This window comes from Phascolarctos cinereus, unplaced genomic scaffold, assembly GCF_003287225.1.
Source record: "Phascolarctos cinereus isolate Bilbo 61053 unplaced genomic scaffold, phaCin_HiC Scaffold_4;HRSCAF=312, whole genome shotgun sequence".
Classification (NCBI taxonomy): Eukaryota; Metazoa; Chordata; class Mammalia; order Diprotodontia; family Phascolarctidae; genus Phascolarctos; species Phascolarctos cinereus.
In genome coordinates, this window is record NW_027555847.1 from 558955188 (window position 1) to 558969141 (window position 13954).

A 13954-nucleotide genomic window follows, 5' to 3' on the forward strand; every position below is an offset into this window, starting at 1 on the left:
TCTGGGTTTTTCTTGATAAAGACACAGGAATGGTTTGCCATTTCTTTCTCAGCTCATTTTACAGATGAAGCAACCAAGGCAAACCGGGTGAAGTGACTTACCCAGGGTCACACAGCTAGTAAGTATCTGAGGCCAGATTTGAATTCAGGAAAATGAGTCTTCCTGACTCCAGGCCCAGTGCTCTATCCATTGCACCACCTAGCTGTCTCTTAAAAAAAAAAAATCATCCGATTCCAAACTGAGCAAAAGTTGTGGTCCTAATCCCTATACAGTGAGGCAAGGTTTTCATGTCTCTTCTCTGAATTTTCTTGACCCTATCGTTCTACCTTCCTGACTGCTCCTTCTAAGTCTCCTTTGCTGTTTATCATCTATATCAAACCTCCTCCTGCAGCTGTTCTCCAAAGATCTGTTCAGTATTCTCTCTCTCCTCCCTCTATACCCTCTCTCAGTAATCTTATCAGCTCCCGTGTAGGTAACTCATAGATTTATATATCCAGTCCCAGTCCATCCCCTCATCTTCAGCCTCACATCACCAATTGCCTATTGGACGTTTCAAACAGGATGTACCAGAGACATCTTAAACTCAATACATTCAAAACGGAGCTTATTACCTTTCTCTCTAAACATAGTCCTACTTCTGGCTTTCCCTGTTTCTGTCAAAGGCATCACATCTTCCCAAGTTCTCACATTTGTAACCTTGCTGCTCTCTTAACCACCTCCCTCTGCCTCATTCCTCATATCCAATCAGCTGCCAAATCTTTCCATTCTTATCTCCATGACCTAGCTTTCATCTGACCCCTTCTCTAGCGCAGGTCCTTGTTACCTCGCCTAGATTATTGCAACAGTCTCCTAATTGGTGTCTCCTCATTCTAGTTCATCCTACTACAAATTACTGCCAGTCATTTTCCTTAAGTATAGGTAGGAACATGTGACTTACCTAACTTCCAACTATTGTGGTTCTAGAATAAACTTGCCTCTAGAATAAACTAGAAACTCCTCTTCTGAGCTTTTAAACCCTTACATAGCCTGGCTGTAATCTACCTCTCCAGTCTCATTGCACATTTCTTCCCCCTCCTGAGCTCTGCGATCCAGCCAAAGTAGCCTTTTCTCTGATCTTCTTCTGACCATCTGCACTGGTCATCCTATCTGCCTGGATTGCACTCCCTGCTCACCTTTACCTCATAGAGGTCATCTCTTCCTTTAAGAGGCATTTGAGGGGCAGCTTGGTGGTACAGTTGATGGAATACCCACCTTGGAGTCAGGAGGACCTGAGTTCAAATCTGATCTCAGACACTTGATACTTATTAGCTGTATGACCCTGAGCAAGTCACTTAACCCCAGTTGCCTCACCAAAAAACCCCCAAATCAACCAAAAACCAACAGCAACGAACAAAAATCTTCCCAAACTACTTTGAATTCAATTAGTTCACATATACTTATGTTTTTAAATTTTGTATTTATTCTATACATATTTTAATATGTATTTGTTTTCTCCCCCAGTAGAATATAACCTTCATGAGGGTATAGATTGTTTTCTTCTTTGTACTTGGTATACCCAGGGCCTAGCACTGTGCCTGACACACAGCAGGCATATAATAAATACTTGATTAATTAATTTATCTGTCCAAACACCAAGTTGTGCAGGGCAATGTTGGCAGTGAATGTTTGCACAGGTCCTGCTTGCTTCAGAGAATAGTGTTCAAAATGTAAAAGACTCAGTCTTGATCAAATCATTGACAAACTTTCCCCCAAGGAACAGTCTAGATATAACCAGGTCAAGCTGATAGGCTATAGAATTTACAGGGTATTATTCCTTCCAAATTAAATGTCCCTGATATTAAGCTAATAGTAATGATAGCTAAAATTTTTATAGCACCTACTATGTGCCAGGCACTGTGCTAAGCACTTTACAAAAATTATCTCAATTGATCCTTACAACAACTCTGGGAAGTAGATGCTATATTATCCCATTTTACAGATGAAGAAATTGAGACAAAGAAAGATTAAGTGACTTGCCCAGGGTCACACAGCTACTAAGTATCTGACATCCCATTAGAGGCAACATGGTAGTATAATAATAATAATAATTGACAGTATTTATATAATACTATAAAGCTTGTAAAGTGCTTTGCATACATTATCTCACTTGATCCTCACAGAAACCTTATGATATAGGTGTCATTATTATTTCCATATCACAGATGAAAAAACTGGCATGATGGAAAGAGTGCTAGATTTGGCATCAGGAAAGACCTGAGTTTGAATTACAGTTTGAACACTTATTAGTTGAGTGACCTCAGACAACTCCCTTTATTTCTCTGATCCTAAGTTTGAGGCAGTGGAAGGAACAATGAGTTTGGAATTTGGTTCAAATATCAGCCCTGCAACTTATTTCCTCTAGAACTGTGGCAAAGCCACTAAATTTCTCTGGGCCTCAGATGTCTCATCTGTGTAATGGGAAGGTTGGACTAGATGTCTCTGAGGTTGGTGCTAAGTCTATAATCCAAGTTTTGTGAACCATCAGTGGCTACTCTAATGCCTTCTGAAATTTGGATGCTGGAGCCCTAGGTAAGCAAAGCTGAATGGGTGTGTATGAGCAGAATGCAAAATGTAGCTTCTCTTATAAATCAGGAAGCTTAGCCACAAATCACCTGGCAGAATGAAGCTTGGGTAGCTATTGGATTTAGAGCTGATTCCAGACTCCCAAATAATTGCTAAGATTATAAAAGTCTTCCTGACCAGAAAACATTTTTTTTTTTTTACAATTACAAGTCAGGTAGCTTATATAGGTTTCACTGGGCTGGGAGAAGTAATATGTGGCTACCCACATTAAAACCCTGACCTCATAGACACAATCCCAGAAAAAAACACACACACACACACACACACACACACACACACACACACACACAAAACAGAGGAAAGAAAAGTCAGTGGCATGCATCTACCAACTTTTTCTTTACAAAGTAAGCTCTTGAGTGTGGCAGCCATATGTTATGCTTAGCACAATAGAATCTAAGTTCCTGGAGGGGAGATATTGATTCATTATTGGGTTTTGGTCTTTAGCATCCAGTACTGTGCCTGGCAGCTAGGTGGCTCAGTAGATAGAGTGCTAGGCCTGAATTGGGAAGACCTGAGTTCAAATCAGACCTTAAATACTTACTAGCTGTGTGACCTTGGCAAGTCATTTAACCTCTGTCTGCCTTAATCCACTGGAGAAGGAAATGGAAAACCACTCTAGTATCTTTGCCAAGAAAACCTCATGCACAGTATTGCTGTACTATGGTACACAGGGTCATGAAAAGTTGAACACACCTGAACAACAACAATGGTTCCTGGCACATAGCAGGTGGATTTAAGTAAATTGAATTTCTTATTGAAAACAAATAGGATAGATAAAAGGGAAGACGAGGTAGCAGTGTATATTGAGAAGGGATACTCATGTGAGGAAATCTAAGAACCAGAGTGGGGAAGCATAATGGAGAATATTTGGGCAAAGCTGAATGGAGGGAGAAACAGAAGTGGTTTTTGTCATTCGGATATACTATATATCACCTAGATAGAAAGAGGAGATAAATGAAATTTATGGGAGGCAAGACACAAGCCAGAGGACTTCAATTATCCAGAAATCTGCAGGAACTTTCTCTCTGTAAAATGCAGATCAGGTAATGACTTCTTCACTTGATTTAGTGACAGTTTCATCCTTCACAAGCAGAAGACAGGTGAGTTATGGTTAGATAGCAGATGTTTTGAAGAAGATCTAGGGGTGTCAGTGGACTACAAGCTTGCAATATGAGTCAGTCATATTATATAGCAGCCACAAAAGTTAATGTGATCTCCAGTTGAATTAGGAGGCATAGCTTTCAGGAAGAGGGAATTGACAATCCCATGGTAGCTTGTGTTTGTCAGACCTTATTTGGAGAATTGAATACAATTCTGGGCACCACTATCTTGCTGGCTTGAATTTTTATCCCCAGCATTTGGAACAGTGTCTGCCACAAAATAAACATTCTCTCTCTCTCTCTCTCTCTCTCTCTCTCTCTCTCTCTCTCTCTCTCTCTCTCTCTGTCTCTCTTTCTTTCTTTCTTTCTTTCATCTATTTAATTATTTATGCAGCTAGGTGGCATAGTGGATAGAGTACTGGGCTAGGAGTCAGAAAGACTCCTCTTCATGAGTTCAAATCTGGCCTCAGACACTTACTAACTACGTGATCCTGGGCAAGTCACTTGACTCTGTTTACTTTAGTTTCTTCATCTATCAAATAAGCTGGAGAAGGAAATGGCAAGCTATTCTAGTATCTTTGCCAAGAAAATCTCAAATCGGGTCACATGTATTTATCTATAGAGTTATCTATCCTCCTGTCTGTCTTTCTTTCCCTTTCTCTCTATCTTCTGCTTGAAGATTTCCAAAGAGGAGTAGGTCATGAGAAATGAGTAGGCTGAAGAACTTGGCAGTTGGAGTGTTTAAAGGAATGTCAATATGTATGTTGAAGTCCCCTTGTTATGAGGGCAGGAGCTAGGGAAGCAAGAAAAATTGTGAGCCAGTTGGGAAAGAGAAAATGATGTCAGGTAAAGAGATGGATTAACAAGACTAGTTCACACTTGTATGGCTTTTTAAGGTTTCAGAAGTACTATATATATACAACTTCATTTCATACTTACTGCAACCTTGTGTTGCTTCCATTTTACAGATGAGGAAACAGGCTCAGAGAAGTTAAATGATTTGACCATGGTCACACAGCTAGTTAAATATCTGAGGTGGGTTTCAACTCATGTTTTTCTGATTCTGAATGAATTACTCTATCCACTTATACTTTGATACTAGACACACATAAATGTGTTAGTGCTAAGAGGCACTTCTTCCTCTGTGACTACAGGGGAGAATGTTTTTAATCAGTAACATTTACTAAACATCTACCCCACACTCACAGAGTTTACTAGGTAGTCAGGGAGATGAGAGATGCATGTTAAAAAAAGGGTTTACAAAGTATTCTTTGTCACAACAACCTAGTGAGGCAAAGGTGGGACTATATCCTCATTTTTTGATGCAAAAAACTGCTTTAGCAATGTTCATTGGTTAGTCATGAGACCATAAAGATTACTAAGGAACAGCCAAGGCCAGGTTCTAGCTGGATTGTAAAAGCATGTCTGCTTGGTTATGGGCTTTTTCCCAATTATATTCCGACTATCAGTATTTGAGCCAGGATTTGAACCCAATGTTCCCTGAACACAAATCCAGGGATATTTCTGCTAAACTATTCTAATGGCAAATATTAAGTAAAGTAGATGTGAAGACTATATCCAGTAATATAGAAGATCAGGGAAGAAATGATCCATAAGGCAGGGTAAGTTTCCTGCGGGGTTTGAGTTATTTTAATGGAGGATAGGATTTGGACCTTGGGGATGGGACTTGACTGTGAGCTTCTTGAGAAAAAAGAACCATTTTTTGCCTTTCTTTGTTTCTTCAGTGTACAGTGCCTAGCACATAATAGGTGCTTAATAAATAAATTCTAGTTAACTGACTGACTGAGATGGCATTTTAGTCTGGGGAATAGCAAAAGCAGAGACATGGAAGTGGGGATAGGAGATATGTAGTGAAAAGAAGGAATAGGTTTAGATGAAGAAGACAGAGAGAGGGGAGTCATGCTGATCTCAATGAAAAAAGAAACGAGGTTTTTATTATAAGCAGTAATTGTAGGCAAGGACTTAGATAGAGAAAAGAAGGTTTGAAACAGTCACCCTAGAGAAGGAGCCAGAGAGTTGATGTGGGTCAAGTAGCAGGATTACTTAGGAATGGCCAGAGCCAAGTTGTAGTTGGATAGTAGAACCTTGTGGTGGTCCAGGTCTGCTTGGTTATAGGACTTTTCCCAGTTGTATTCTGTGGCCTAGGACCAGGAAAAGAGAAGGGGGTTTGCTGGGATTAGAAGATGGCAAGGCCTACTCAGCAGAAGGTCAAGGAGGAGAGGAAATCTAGGGAAATAACTGATGAGAAAGTCCAGGATGGGATGGCAATGTAGTATAACCAGGTTGGAGCTAGTCTGAGAGAGGTAAACACTTTTTGGGGTATGCTCATGCAAGCCTTTATGAAATATCCTCACACCTCAATGGCAGAGTGGGTTATATCCCCCACCTCAGATGAGGGTAATAGTAGTACTTAGCTCATAATAGGATTGTTGTAAGGATCAAATGAGAAAATGGCTGTAATGTATTTAGCATAGTGCCTGGTACACTATAGGTGCTTCATAAATGCTTGTCCCTTTCTCCCCTGTGCCTACTACCCCGCACTACTGAATCAGGGGATAATCATTGTCTGTAAAGTTCTTAGCATAGTGCCTGGTACATAGCAGGTGCTTAATAAATGCTTGTCTCTTTCTCCCTTTACCCCCCTTCCCTGCTACTGAGTCAGAGAAGACAGTCAATGTCTGGGATAACAGGGTGAGCAAGGATGTATAAGGGTGTGGGGGAAGTGAGAAGCTAGAAGAGAAAAGCTGTAGGCCTATGGCATCTTCCATCACTAATTAGTTCCTTAAGAACATGGAGTTAGGCAAAATGATGTTGTTGAGGGCAGTTATTCAAGTGACAATGTGACAGATGTGCTACTGGCTGAATGACTTTACAGCAGAGCTTTGCAACTTTAGGGTGGGGACTGGTTATGTTACATAAAGGACTTGCTAGAAAACAACTCTGGTGTGCTTAATTTGGGATAGGGGAGGGGAATAAACATTTATATGACTCCCACTATGTACCAGGCGCTGTGTTACATGCTTTACAATTATCTCATTTGATCCTCACAACAACCCCGTGAGGTTGGTGCTATTATTATCCCCATTTTACAGTTGAGGAAATTGAGGCAAACAGAGGTTAAGAGACTCGCCCAGAGTCACATAGCTAGTAAATGTCTGAGGCTAGATTTGAACACATCTTGATTTCAAATGCTCCTGACACTAAGTCTAGCTCTCTACCCCCTGTACCACATACCTGTATACCACATACCACATTCCTGATTTGGAAGCTGGGGATCTGAGTTTGAATCGCTGCTTTGCCACTTACTATTCACATGACCTTGACCAAGTCACTTGACTTTTCTAGGTTTCAGTTTCTCCATCTGGTTGGACTAGATAGCTTCTAAAATCCCTCCCAGTTCTAAACCTGTGATCCTATGAACCTTAGCAGTGAACTGGATTCAACAGATTCAACACACATTAGGTACCTACTGTATGCAAGGCCCTTAACAAACTTATCATCTAATGGGGGTGGTAGTCTAAGACATGTGCACAAATAACTATAGGTAGCTCATGAAAAGGACAAAAAAAAAATCTCAAAGGGCTCATAGAAATTGAAGGAGGGAAGTCATTGCCTCCAGGTAGTGACGCATTGGATAGAGTGCCATGTCTGGAGTCAGGAAGATCTGAGTTTAAATCCAGCCTCAGATACTTACTAACTTGACTTACTTGATCCTGGGCAAGTCATTTAAACATTGCCTGCCTCAGTTTCCTCAACTGTAAAATTGGGATTATTTTATTCTCAATTAAAATGGAACGAAACAAGCATTTCTGTGATACAATACAATAAAAAGATGATCGCATATGAAACTTCAAATCTACCACATACAACTTGCTATTTCCTCCAAATAGACAACAAAGTTATCGTGTAAATTTCATTTTTCCCTCCCCCCCACCAGCAATGGCTACCATCGGACACAAATAGGCATCTATGTATATGTATGTGTGTGTGTATATATATATATATATATATATATATATATATATATACACATATATATATATATACACACATATATATATATACACACATATATATATATATATATATATATATATATATATATATATACTTATATATAGAAAATGATTTCATACCCACATCTATTTATCAGTTCTTTCTCTGGATACAGACAGTCTTTCTTCATATGTCCTTCATTTTTGATCTGTGTATTATAAGAGTCAAAAAGTCCCTCAAAGTCGTTCTTAAAACAATGTTGCTCTTACTGAACACAGTGCTCTCTTGGTTTTGCTCACTTCACTCTTCATCATTTCATGCAAGTCTTTCCATGCCTTTCCAAGATCACGGAACCTACTTTTCAGGGCTATTGTAAGTATCAAATGAGATGATATTAGGAAAGTGCTCAGCATAGTCCCTGGCATAGTAGGGGCTTTATGGATGTTTAATCCTTTTCCCCTATTTCCTGCTGGAGGTGGAGGGAATAGGGCACAGATGCAGGAGCAGTCAGAGAAGACATGCTGGAATCAGCAGCTCATGAACCGAACTTCATGAGGGAGATGTAGGGAGAGGGTTTCACTCCAGTAGGACAGCAGGAGCGCAGGTAGGGAGCTAGGAGAAAGCTAGTGGTGAGACAGCATAGCAAAATGGGTAGAGCAGCAGACAGGGAATCAGAAAGATGAGGGTTCAAATCCTGCCTTAGATACCAAGTCTTTCCACTTCTTGAGGCCCCAGTGTCCACCTGTGTAAAATGAGGAGGTTGGCCCAGATAGTTTCTGAGCTCTCTTCTAGCTCTGAGTCTATAATCCCATGAACGGGGTAGAGGAATGCCTTGTGGCAATGAGGGCCAGCTGTGATGTGACCACATTGATGGTGGCTTGTATGAATGGCCCCCAAGGAGAACATGAAGAGTCCAAATGGATATTGTTTTGGGACAGGGCAAGGTCTGATAGGTTTTCTTTGGAGATTATAAATTTTCTACATGAACTAGGTTAGCTGTTTTTGTGTGTATGGATTAATTCTGGAGATCACTGAAAAAAAATCCCCCACTGTTTGCCTCCCATGTGTCTCCTATGAGCCATTGTACTAAGAGCCCAGATTGGCTACTTCTAATAACATTTTTGACAATATTCAAAAGGGCCTTGTTTTGTTTGCTTGTTCCAGTTTCTCTGTATTTTGGGTTGATATCCCTCTGCTACAACCCTCCACCAGCTGTCCTTCTATTGATTTTTTTTTTCTTCTCAGCTCCTCATTCTTCTAGTTAAGTGTATGCACTCTGATTCGTGATTGTTGGCAGACCCTGGTAACCTGAAATCAGCCTGTATTTTCCACAAGTTGCTAATTATGCCACTTTGGAGCACAATAAGGAAAGAATAAGGAATAAACGTCCTGAGTCAGGACACTTGGCAAGGCCCAACAACCTTTGAAAGCTGGTCGTGAGCTCTCTCTGGTAGACTCATGCAGAGCTTTATGAAATGTTCCTCCCACATGCCACTGAGTTTGAAGGCTCCCTGTGTCCTGAGTAGGGAGCTCCTTTGGTGCTAGGAAATTGGGCAGTGCTGATAATCGATGCCTGGGGTGAGTGACATTGATGCTGTGGGAATGCGTGGAAGAACAATTTTGGCTCAGCCTTCATGGGTCCTGTGGATGGGTAAGAAGTGGGGGCTGCTACAGTCGGGTTTCCAAACCCAACTCGGACATCTGTGAAACATATCAGGGATAGTTAAACGAGTCCAAGCACGAAACAGCTTCCAACACAGTTAGGACCATTTGAAAAAGAAAATTCTCCAGTAGGTCTGAGCTTCCCTCTTGCACTTTTTACATGGTATGTTTCAGTTTTTAAGAAAAATCGTTTCCCTAGGTGGACTAGTAGCACTGATGGTATTTGACAGCTGGGAGATTTCCTTTTTGGAATAGTATATGGGGGGTTGTTTTGGTTCTTTGAAGGCCTCTGTGGTGTGGGGCCTGTTGTGGGGGTTGGATTTGATTTTCTCCAGCTTGCATATGGCCTGATAGTACAGGTCAGTCTGTATACAGCTGGTGACCAAGAAATGATGTTTCACATTTGCTTAGTGCTTCTTACTAAGAGGTAAGACTTCGAGGAGCTCCAGATGTCAGTGGGTTGGTGCATTGGTTCAGTGGACACAATTCCAGATTAAAAGACCAAGAGGCCCTGACTTCTAATTCTAGCCCAGGCAGTTCCGTTGTGTAGGCTCCTCATAGCCTCAGACAGTAGAGACTCAGAATTGGAAGGGACTTAAAGGTCATGTAGTCCAGCCCCCATCCAAAATCTCCTCTAAAACATCTAAAGCAAGGTCATCTGGCTTCTTGAACACCTGCTTGAGCATCCCTCATAAGACAGTTCATTACATAAACAATTTTAATTATTGGAAATTTCTTTATATTGAGCTGAAATCTGTCTCTCTGTATTTTCCACTCACCTAGTCCCTTTCGGCCCTCTGGAGTCACACAGATTAAGTCTAAACCCTGTTTTGCCAGCTAATCTTTCAAATATTTGAAGATGGCCATCATCTCCCACCTACATTTTTTTTTTATTCAGGCTAACTAGCCCTAATTCTTTCAACTCATTTCCACATTACAGAATTTCAACCTCACTGCTCTGGGTCTGAGTTTTCCTGTTCCTAAAATGAGGCCTAGAAATCATACTCTGTTTCTTAGTGTGGCTATGAGAGTCACCAAAGGAATGTGAAATCTTTATACATAAAAACACCATGGGATAAAAATCATTCAGTAACCAGTATTGTAAATATAAACTAACATTAGCAACTTATTGGGCTAGGTGGATAGAGTTCGAGGCCTGAGGTTAGGAAGGCTCATTTTTTCTGAGTTCAAATTTGGCCGCAAACACTTACTAGCTCTGTGACCCTGGGCAAGTCACTTCACTCTGTTTACCTCAGTTTCCTTACCTATAAAACAATGTGGAGAATGAAATAACAAATCACTCCAGTAGCTTTGCCAAGAAGACCCTAAGAAGAGTTACTTATAGCTGAACAACAAGTGATTTATTAATAATAACTCATTTACACAGTGTATTGAGCTTTGCAAAGTGATTCTATTGTGATGCCTATTTAGGATCATAGGATTATAGATTTAGAACTAGAAGGGACCTTAGAGGCCACCTTGTCCAACTCACTCTGAGGTCCAGAACTAAGTCTGGAACTGAGTCTGGAAATGAGGTCCAGAGAGAGTTAATTGGTTTTCACAATGTCACATTGTTAGTAAGTAGCTGAATCAGGATTTGAATCCAGATCCTCTGACTCCAGAGTCAGAAGCAGTGAGAAATGTTGCCTCATAATCCCAAATTTAATATGTTCCACTTTGGTCATTTTCCCAACTGGTGATATTTTCTCCCATTGTCATTACCTCAGGGGAGTTGCAAATTGGATTTTCTGTCTTTTTGTGAGGCTGATTTCTTTCTGGGTTAGTAAGAATCCAAACTTCTTCAAACAGCTTATACTGACAACTCCAAGAATTCCTCAGAAACTTGGCCTGAGTGGTTGTTTATATCTGGCCAGCAAACATTATGTGTATCAGAGAATAGGTTCCTAGAACAATTATTTTTCTTCTTGCATGACCTTTGCATTTGGGACTAGATCAGGTCTCTAAGCATTCAAACAAATGCAGTATGGTAAAGTGTGTGTGTGTGTGTGTGTGTGTGTGTGTAAATGCCAGATTTAGAAAGACATAGGTTCAAATGCAGGGCACTAGGTGGTGTAGTGGACAGAGTTCTAGGCCTGAAATCAGAGAGACTCATCTTCCTCAAGTTCCCTATACCAATGAAATCACAGATTAAATTACAATCTCTATCTATCTATCTATCTATCTATCTATCTATCTATCTATCTATCTAGTCATGTTACATATCTAAATACATATATTCGTATACATACATGTATGGAAGGTAGCATGGTACAATGAATAGACAGATAGCTCAGAGTCAGAAAGACCTAGGTTCAAGTCCCCAAACTGCAATATTCTGAAGAGCAAATGAGATGAATTAGCACCTAAAAAACACATTCTGTAAAAGTAAATGTAACTATTATAGAATGGGCAGCTATGTGGTCCACAGTGGATAGAGTGCTGGGCCTGGAGTCAGGAAGACTCACCTTCGTGAATTCAAATCTGGCTTCAGACACTTACTAGCTGGGAAAGTCACTTCACCCTGTTTGCCTCAGTTTCCTCATCTGTCAAATAAGCTAGAGAAGGAAATGGCAAAACACTCCATTATCTTTGCCAAGAAAACCCCCAAATGGGGTCATGAAGAGTTGGACATGACTGAAATGGCTGAACAACCATGGGTTCAAATGTTGGACTTGCTCCAAACTCAAAATGAGTTATTTACCTTCTCTGGGTCTCAGTTTGCTCATCTGTGCAAGGAGGAGAATGAACTAGATGACCTTCGAGCTGTATTTTAGCTCTAAATCCCATGAATCCTGTTAGTTTTTCAGGGCTGGCCATCATCATATGTTTTTCCTTTTTCAGTAGTGGGAGCTTCCACCAGCCTGATTTTGAAAGATCAAGCCCATTGCCACAGGCTCAATAAAACTAAGGGATCAACTGTATGGAAAATTAACTTCCACCTGATGCAGGAGAAAGAAGAAAGACCCTGAGATACAGTTTGAAATCTAAGCATGAAAAGGAAGTTAGGAGTGAAAATTGGTGAAGAACTGATGGCACACATAGATTTAAAAAAAACCCAAAACAACAAAACCAAAAAACATTCTTCCCCAAAATGCTCAAAAAATAACCACTGCCTTCTGGTGTCCAACTGAGTATGTGAACAAAAAACAAAGCCAGATGCAGTTGATTAACTCCAATGCTTCCTTACTGCAAGGCAGCCATGATGGGCTCCTCTCTTGCACTCATTTCTTCAAGATGAGTTTCTTCAGTTTAATGCACCCTGCATCTTGGTGATCTACCACCTAGGGTGGGAGCAAGAAATTGTAAACATGACATAATGCAGTAGGCAATTTTCTGTGGCAACCGTGCAAAGCCTTCTCTCTGTCCACAACATCAGACCCTACTTATTTTCCAGCTTTTGACACTTGGCTCTTGCTGTGACCAGAACTCATTTTAATGATCTGAAGTTTGCAAATACTTTCCCCACCTGGCATTCTATAAAATGGCATCAGATGTGATGGCTGTTCTACCACTGGCAAAGACAGCAGAACCCTTGGCATAAGGCATCCTTTGTGTCCTTGAAGTTGTGTTTTGGCATGCAGAAGACCCACAACTAGAATGTTTCTCAAAGAAACAAAATATCATCCATTCAAAGATCATTAATAGAAATGGCAGTGTTTTAATCTTCTATTTATAGGGCAATTCCTGAAGGCAATGTAGCCTGGTCTCTCCCTGTTTAATTCCGGGTTCAATTTGTTGTCAATTTGGGCTCTGTCCTAGATATAAATCAATACATGCATACACACATAGGCATTGAGTCATAATTTGATCAAGAAACGTTCTTCATCCACTTGATTTTTCCTGTGTGAATGATTAGGCCAGACTCTTAAATGGTTGTAGATTCTTTTCATGTAATATTGAATGGTTGATGAGATTCCTTCCAAGTTTAAACTTATGCGATTCTGTGATCTCATTCAGGAGGCTTTGTAATATTCTGGGACTTGAGATGGGGGAAGACTAATCTTTATCATACCAATATTCTTCTAGTTTTGTTGAATGGCTGGCAGTGATGGAATGCTACAGTCTCCCAAGAATTAAAATGAGTATCACAAAGAAGATAATGAAAGGCACATGATGAGTCGAGCAGGCTGTAATATATGACAAATAAGGCATTTTGAAGAAGAACTAGAATAAAAAATATCACCAGGGAGTTGTATGAGTTTAAAAATATGGCTGGTCACATTGAGGGAACGAGGTATAATGGGAAACTGCTCAAGTGCTTCTCTGGTATTTTTTTTGTCATATATCAGGAGGAAATAAAGAAGGTTCTTAGCACATTGGGTCAGTCACCCTATGATACACTTATGGTAGGATATGAACAGGATTCATAGAGAATGGGCAGACATGGATAGGTTGTGATCCGAACTGGGAAAAGGAAAATCCAATTTTATGAGATGATTGGAATATTTTGGAAGATTTAATTATTGAGAGGAATCTTCCTTCCATTAAACTGATAATGTCACTTGCATAGTATCCTCCCAATACTGCCCAATATTACCACCACTTATTGGGTA